Source organism: Terrapene carolina, unplaced genomic scaffold (genome assembly GCF_002925995.2).
Source record: "Terrapene carolina triunguis isolate 2854851 unplaced genomic scaffold, T_m_triunguis-2.0 Scaffold751, whole genome shotgun sequence".
NCBI lineage: Eukaryota > Metazoa > Chordata > Testudines > Emydidae > Terrapene > Terrapene triunguis.
In genome coordinates this window covers 1,231,720-1,240,743 of record NW_020665102.1, presented here as the reverse complement: position 1 = coordinate 1,240,743, position 9,024 = coordinate 1,231,720, and the positions used below count along the sequence as shown (strand labels likewise).

General features: G+C 51.5%; 1 pseudogene; it reads right to left on the bottom strand.

Annotated features, from left to right (window-relative positions):
- LOC112120887 overlaps positions 1-9,024 on the bottom strand; it is a 43,588-nt pseudogene that overhangs the window by 32,474 nt on the left and 2,090 nt on the right.

The window sequence follows — 9,024 nt, the reverse complement described above, 5'->3', positions numbered from 1 at the left end:
GTTGGATAGATAGACAGGGTGTATAGGGATGGATAGATAGAGGGGTGGACAGGGTATGTAGCGGGGGTTTATGGGGATGGATAGATAGAGGGGTGTGTACGGGGATGGATAGATAGAGAGGGTATACGGGGATGGATAGATAGAAGGGTGTGTGTACGGGGATGGATAGACAGAGGGGTGTGTACGGGGATGGATAGACAGAGGGGTGTGTATAGGCATAGAACGATAGAGGGGATGTATGGGTATGGATGGATAGATAGAGGGGTGTGTACGGGGATTGATTTACAGAAGGGTGGATAGGGATGGATACATAGAGGGGTGTGGATGGATATGGATAGATACAGGGGTGTGTATGAGGACAGATAGATAAAAGGGGTGTATGGAGATGGACGGGGGGGTTGGGATGGATAGATAGTGGGGGTGTACGGGCATGGATAAATAGAAAGATGTACGGGGATGGATAGATGGGGTGTGTGTACAGGGTTGGCTAGATGGACTGGGTGTATGGGAATGGATAGATAGAGGGTGGATGGCGTTGGATAGAAGGGTGTGTAAAAGGATGGATAGTTAGAGGGGGAGCATGGGGATGCAAAGATAGAGGCGTGTTACAGGGATGGATAGATAGCGGAGTATATATGGGATTTGATAGAGGGGTGTGGATCAGGATGGATAGATAGAGGGGGTGTATAGGGATGGATAGATATGGGTGTATGTACAGGGTTGGATAGAGGGGGGGTATGGGGATGGATAGTTAGAGAGGTGGTATGGGGTTGGATAGACAGAAGGGTGTGTACCGTGATAGACAGAGGGGGTGTACAGTGATGGATAGATAGAGGGGAGTGGATGGGGATGGATAGGTCGAGGGGGTGTATGGGGATGGATATAGAGAGGGGGTACTCCAGGATGGGTAGACAGAGGGAGTATACGGGGGTGGATAAAGTGGAGGACGGGGATGGATAGGTAGAGGCGTATGGATGGAGCTGGATGAATAGAGGGGGTGTACAAGGATGGATAGATAGATGGTCTCTACAGGGATGGATCAATATATGGGTGGATGGGGTTGGATAGACAGAAGGGTCTGTATAGGGATGGAAATATATAGGGGGTCTATGGGTATGGATATATAGAGGTGTGTGTATGGGGATTGATTTTTTAGGAGGGTGGACGGGGATGGATAGACAGAGGGGTGTGGATGGGGATGGATATATCGAGGGGGTGCGTTTGGGGATGGATAGATGAGTTTACATATGGAAGTATAGACAGAGGGTGTGTACAGGGTGGTATAAATAAAGGGGGTGTACAGGGATGGATACATAGAGCAGATGTATGGGGATGCCTGGATAGATACAGGGTTGTAGATGGGGATGGATAGACAGAGGGGTGTGTACGGGGATGGATAGATAAAGGGGATGCATGGAGATGAACAGGGAGAGGCGGTGTTCGGGATGGATAGATAGCGGGGGTGTATCGCCATGGATGGATAGAGGGGTGTACGGGGATGGAGAGGCATGGGGTGTGTATGCGGATGGATAGATGGACTGGTGTTTGGGGATGGATGGATGGATAGATAGAGGGGTGTGTTCGGGAATGGATAGACAGAATTGTATACGGGGCTGGATAGGTAGTGGGGTGTGGACGGGGATGGAGGGATAGAGGGGGTGTACGGGGATGCAAAGATACACTCCCTCTATGGGGATGGATAGATAGAGGGGTGTGGATGGATACATAAAGGGGAGGGTACGGGGATGGATAGATAGGGGGTGTGTACCGGGATGGATAAATAGAGGTGGCGTATGGGGTTGGATAGATAGAGGGGTGTGGATGTGGAAGAATAGACAGAGGGGTGTGTACAGGGAGGTATAGATATAGGCGGTTTACAGGGATGGATAGATAGAGGTGTGTGTACAGGGATGGATACACAGCACGGGTGTCTATGGATCAATGGATAGATAGAGGGCTGTGAACAGGGATGGATAGAGAGAATGCTGTGTACTGGGATGAATAAATAAAGGGGGTGTATGGAGATGGACAGGTAGAGGGGGTGTTCGGGATGGATAGATAGAGGGGTGTGTACGGGGATGGATAGATGGGGGAGTATGTACGGGGTTGGAGAGAAAGGGGTGTGTACAGGGATGGATAGATTTAGGGGGATGGATAGATAGAGAGGTGGATGAGCTTGGAAAAACAGAAGGGTGTGTACGGGCATGGATAGACAGATGAGGTGTATGGGCATGGATGGATAGATAGAGGGGTGTGTACATGGTTGGAGAGATAGAGGGGCTGATTGGGGATAGTTAGATAGAGGGATGGACCAGTTTGGATAGACAGAAGGGTGTGTACGGGGATGAATCGATAGAGGGGTTGTACAGGGTTGGATAGATAGAGGTGATGTATGGGAATAGATACAGTGGTGTAGATGGGGATTGATAGAGGGATGGACAGGGTTGGATAGAGAGAAGGGTGTGTGCAGAGATGGACGTATAGAGAGGGTGTTGGGGATGTATGTATAGATAGATACAGAAAGGGGTGTGTACGGGGATAGATAGAGGGTTGTGTACAATGATGGATAGATGGGGTGTGTGCACGGGTTTGGATAGGTAGATAGATAGATAGAGGGGGTGTCTGGGGATGGATAGATAGATAAGTGGATTGGGGTTGGATAGAGAGAAGGGTGTGTTCGGGGATGGGCATATAGAGGGGGTGTTGAGGATGGATGGATAGAGAGAAGGGTGTGTTCGGGGATGGGCATATAGAGGGGGTGTTGAGGATGGATGGATAGATAGAGGGGTGTGTTCGAAAATGTATATATTTTGGCTGTATACGGGGATGGATAGATATAGAAGTGTGTACGGGGATGGACAGATAGAGGCTTGGACGAGGATGGATAGACAGAGAGGTGTGGATGGGGATGGATAGATAGAGGGGTGGATATGGTTGGATAGAGAGAAGGGTGTGTACGGGGATGGATATATAGCGTGGGTTATGGGGATGGATAGTTAGAGGGGTGTGGACGGGGAAGAGTAGACAGAGGGGGTGAACAGGGATGGATGGATAGAAGGGTGCGGATGGGGCTGGATGGATAGAAGGGTGCGGATGGGGCTGGATGGATAGAGGGGTTTTAAAGGAATGGATAAATAGAGGGATGGGGATGGATAGATAAAGGGGTGTGTACCGGGATGGATAGATAGCGGGGGTGTACGGGTATGGATTGTTAGCATGGGTGTATGGGAATGGATGGATAGTGTGACAAAGTTCCTCCTCTACCTTGGTGGGTCCTGCGCTTATTGGTGGATTTGCTCGCTTCACAGATTCACCCTGTGGGTCAGGGTGTCGGTGGGGTAGAAGGAGTAGGGCTCCTTGTGGAGTCGCACAAGGATGATGTCCCCCAGCCAGCGCTGGCAGCACAACTTGAACTCCTCCACCTGCAGCAGGGAGTGGGGGGCGGTAGGAGAACCGGACCATGAAGGCATGACTCAGGGATTAATCCAGCAACTCAGGGATTAGCGGTCAGCATCTGTCTCCCCCACAAAATAAAATACTTGTTGGCCTCCTGTGCCTCCATTGTGTGCAAGTCTCTAAGGAAACACAGATAAGCTAGGTCACTGTTTCAACTACTGTTCTACTCAGCACCTGCCTTTCATTAGCCTGGAGGTAGAGGCCAAGGTTTACCAGTTTGGCTAGAACTTGAGGTACCTCAGCATAGCCGAGCAGTGTATAGGAGAAGGGCACAATCCCTTTAAAGCCTTTGTGAGCCCTCTAACGGTGCCCACCATTTTTATAAGCTGTCAGAAACGGGTCAGAGCAGCCGTGTGCATCTAAGCTTGGCCTCAGTTAAAGCAGAGGCTGATGCCCTGCCCATCCAAGCCCTCTACCGTGGGCTCAGCCCGCCCCATCCATGCCTTGCGGTTTAATAAGAGGCGCACCCAATGTGATGTTACACTCCATATGTTTTATAAAAATATGTTTATAAGTGTGGATATGATGTAACTGGAATATGCTTTATGCAAAAGGTTTCTTGTAGGGTATCATTACAAAGCTTGTAATCTACTGAGTGTGGTCATCCTATTTGTATGAATGTATCATTCTTGTATCTGAAACTAGGAATATGAAATATATCTCTGAGGTCCTATTGTAATTATGCAAAGTGTGGGCTATTAATGGTGGTTTGGAATCTTGATGGCTCCCATTAAGCAGGACAATTGGTTGTAAATGGCTCTGTTTACTCGTAAGACTTCCTGTATACGTATGTGCCAGCAAGTGGGTAATGAAGTCTGACAGTGACATGTGATCATGTCACCTGAACTGGAATCCATATTAAACCTGGTGCTTTTCCATTTAGAAGGAGGGTTGGAGACCCAGAGAGACAAAGGATTCCTCCCTTGGGCCAAAGCTATAAAAGGGGGTGGAAAAGAACAAAAGGGGAAATCCTCGAGTTACCCCCTGAGGTGGAACTAACAAGGACTGTACCAGGGGAAAGGATTGGGCCCAGACTAGGAAGGAGTCTAGTCTGTGAAAGAAGCTTGTTGGAACATCTCTGAGCGTGAGATTTACCTGTATTCAGTTTCTTAATGTATTAGGCTTAGACTTGCATGTTTTGTTTTATTTTGCTTGGTAACTTACTTTGTTCTGTCTGTTATTACTTAGAACCACTTAAATCCTCCTTTTTATACTTAGTTAATAAACAAAAGTGATTTTATTAACACAGAATAAGTGATTAATACCTGGGGGAGCAAACAGCTGTGCATATCTCTGATAGAGTGTGGACTATTTATGAGTTTACCCTGCATAAGCTTTATACAGCGTAATATGGATTTATTTGGGGTTTGGATCCCATTGGGAGCTGGGTGTCTGGGTGCTGGAGACAGGAGCACTTGCTGAGCTGTTTTCAGTTAAGTCTGCAGCTTTGGGAGATGTGGTTCAGACATGGGTCTGTGTTTGCCCCAGGCTAGCGTGTTTGGCTCAACAAGGCAGGATTCTGGAGTCCCAAGCTGGCAGGGAAAACAGGTTCAGAGGTAATTTCAGTACATCAGGTAACAGTCCCAAGGGGAATTCCGTGACCAAACCCATCACACCCCACTCCCCAGGGTCCCCCCAGGGCCCCAGGGCCCCTGCCAGGTCCTCGGGCACCCTCCTGAGCTGCTGCCCCTCCTTGAATCTGCAGCCCCAGGGCAGCCGCGGCCCAGGTCCCCGATGGGCTGGGCTGGCCACACTCTCTGTGGGTACCCAGACTATATAAGGACCCCAAAAGCCAGAGGAAGTTGGCTGAATGACAGACTGATGCCTGTTGCCTCACCCGGCCCTGCCTCATCTGATCTCCACCCAACCCGCTGACCCGGGCCCATGCACCAGAACTTCCAGCTACCGGCCCTCCACAAAAACTGAAAGCATCGCCCCGGATGTCTCTGATTTCGATCGACCTCCCAGCTATCCAACCCCTTGAGTCTTGCTCTAGAACTCCCCCCTTAGCCCGCCCTGTCCCCCGGGCATTACGGTCCCTGCAAATTGTTCCTCTGTGATCTCCAGCCCCAAAACACCAGGCCTGCCATCCCAAAGGAGCAGTAGCTCAGGGCTGGCACGGCACTTAACACCGCTGCAGTGAGATCTAGTGCTAGTGAAAAGGAGACTGAGTTCGTTTTCCAAGTAGATGCAGATCATGAGTGTTGGCCTCCAGGGCCTACCATGAAACATACCAATGTCAGTTTGGAAGCTTCTCTTCTGTCTCTTTAGACACCAAGCTGTGACTCCACAAAGAAATACAGCAACTTCTGCACTTGGATGTGTCCAATGGGCCCATCTAGCCTGGTATCCCATCTCTCACTGCGTTGCAGAAAGCCTCTCGGTTTGAGTGAGAAAACCCACAGAGAAACGTTCTGCAATAACCTTCCCATGAGTGAGGCGTCTTCTTCGCTCAAGGCACTTGGGAACTGGCTGGGGACCAGGAACCGCAGGGCAGACAACCCTTGTTTATTGCAGCAGGTGAAATATGGATATTACAATGATTTTGGGTTAGGGTTATTTAATCCATCTGCTCAACCTTGCTAAACTCTTCCAATTAGTAGCAGTGAATCCTGGGGTGAATGTAAAGCCCTTTAATGCGATTATTTTTTTGCTGCATTTGTTATTTATTTATCAATTATTGTTATTATTATTAATAGTAATATAAAAAGGTCACTTTTTCAAGATTTTTTTCTGCCCCGCAAATGGAAGAAATGGAGTTTCTTAAAAAAAAAAAAAAACAATAAAAACCTAGATTCTCACAGATTCACATGACTCCAGGTGCTTGGGGCTTTAAGATATACCCAAAGATCACATGATGCGCAAAAAAGTCAGGTGAGTTAGCAATGCTGTAGAAATGCCAGCGCTGTTAACTATTTCAGTACTATCTGCAAGTGTTCACACACCATCAGTGTATAGGCTTGTTTGTCAGCCTGAGATTGAATTTGGGGTGTGACTTTTTCATATGCTTAGATCTTATACTAATATGTGTAAACAAAAGACAAAGATTAGAGGCATGCATGGCAGGTACATTTGTTCCTGCTAAGGAGGAGGGGTTCTGCAGCGTCAGAGCTGGGAAGGGGAACACGGGGGAACAGACACTGCCAGTGTGTAGAGCTCTGGATATGCTTGCTTGGAACTAACCCCAATAAACATCTCATTGCCTGCACTTTGGCCTGCTGCCCGCTTGCTTTCTGTCCGTGTGACAAGTGCCAGGGGAGAGGGTGATGGGATGACAGGCACATGTACACGCTCCGATCAGGACTAGGGTGCACGAATGGATCTGTGGAACTCATTGCTGTGTGCAATCGAACCAGCATACACTACCCGGTTCCATACAAAGTGCTCAAGCCAGTGTGGACAATACCCCGTTTGTCTGTGACTATCCAGTGGACTCATAATACGGACAACAGCACGCGAAACCTGCAGGAGCAGCTCACTGCCACTGCCAACAACAGGACAGATTTAAAATATACACTCCAGAATGGTGTTAAAAGACCTTGACACTGTCAAAGGAGGAGAAGCAGTTCTGGTGGTGGCCCGGATGTTGGACTATATTACAATGATCAGGGCTCCCGATGTTACTGTGGATTATTATGGCTATTGGCCTGTTGTTAAGTATGCTAATTTTGCAATGTCTACTGCGGTGATTAAGGGGGGCACAGACCCACAGGGGAGCCCCACTAATTGTCATGGAAGAGGCCCTCCACCAGAGTGTGGCAGATAACCCGGACCCAACCTCTCGGGCACATCATTATGGGGCATCTGGCACATTCATTGGAATATGGATGTCCATACGAGGGAAGGTGAAGGGCATAGGGGGCAGTGGGGCAAATGGAGCATCAAGACATTCTACCTTGATGACTGGCCCTATCAGGAAATGTGCTGCCATATGTCCTAGGCTTTTCCCAAGATACCTGGGCCGGCGGATTCCAGAAGAAAAGAAAAAGAAGTGGGTGGAGTGTTAGGATATAGGCTTGTTTTTCAGCCTGAAATAGAATTTTGGGTGTGACGTTTTGATCCTTATAATATGTGGGAAGGAAAGACAAAGACACGGTGTGTTACATCTGCCCACAACCAGATGGGGTGATAAGAGACAAGAGATGGAACTTAAATGTTACAGGGCATGGTGGGAGTGTAATCTACGAGCATACACTGGGAGGCTGCCTGGCTCCTCTTTCCAGCCAAGATCAAGCATCCAGTTAGGAGGGACAAAGGGGGTTGGGGGGGAGGCATACGACAAACTAAAAGCCGGAGAAGAGCCTGGCCTTGCCCAGGACACAACCTCACTCCTCACCCTGCTGTAGCGGTGCAGGTGGCCCACTCCAGCCGGGGGTGGGGCAGAAGCACCCAGGGAGGCTGTGGAAACCTGCAGCTAATTAGAGTACGGCTTGTTAGGAGCTGGACGGGAGGCAGCTGCTGGGGCAGCGCAGATATAAGGCGTGGCCCAGCAGAGCAGAGAGGAGTCTTTCCCCAACAAGCAAGGGAGGAGGACTGGCTCCCAGGGATAGCACTGGAAAGAGATCAGTGCTGGGCAGGCTCAGGGGAGCAGAGGGGGAGCTCTGGCCTGTTACCTGGTAGGCTGGGCATGGAGGCTGCTGCTAGAGGGTCCCTGGGTCGGGACCCAGAGTAGCAGGCAGGCCTGGGTCCCCCCCTTGCACTGCACCTGGCCTTGGAGGAGCAGGGCCGATACAGACTGCAACTTGGCCCTGAAGTGAGGGGCTAGACTTTGGGTTGTGGTTGGCCCGTGCAGTGGGTGCAAGGCACAGGACTGCCATGACCCCCGGAAGGGGTGTGAGGAAGAAGTAATGGGCACTGCCAGAAGGCAGTGTCCTGAAGAGGACTCCACTGAATGGGGGAGCAAGGTGGGTCCAAAACAGTGGAGCAGAGCAGCCAATGGGCAGGACACACCCTGCAGAGGGCGCTCCAGAGCTGGAGTGAGCTAATTCCCAGAGCAACCAGCAGGTGGTGAGTCCTCCACACCCTTACATTCTCCTGTGTGGTACAAAAGTGGTGGGACAAAGGCCCCAGACCCCAGGGCCAGCTCCAGGCACCAGCCCACCAAGCATGTGCTTGGGGCGGTGCCTGGAGGGGGGCGGCACAGCGGGGTGCTCTGGCCCGAGAGCAGGGCCGCGACAGGGCTCGCCGCCCTCCCCGCGGCGCTCCAGCCGGTCGGGGAGAGCGGGGCCACAGCCGGGCTCGCTGCCCTCCCCCTGGCGCTCCGGCTGGTCAGGGAGAATGGAGAGCCGCGGCGGGCTCGCCGCCCTCCCCCCGGCGCTCTGGCCGCCGGGGACTTGATGCCCTTCCCCCGGCGCTCTGGCCGCCGGGGAGAGCGGAGAGCCCCGGCCGGGCTCGCCGCCCTCCTCCCGGCGCTCTGGCTGGTCAGGGAGAGCGGAGAGCCCCGGCCGGGCTCGCCGCCCTCCTCCCGGCGCTCTGGCCGCCAGGGAGAGCGGAGAGCCCCGGCTGGGCTCGCCGCCCTCCCCCCGGCGCTCTGGCTGGTCAGGGAGAGCGGAGAGCCCCGGCCGGGCT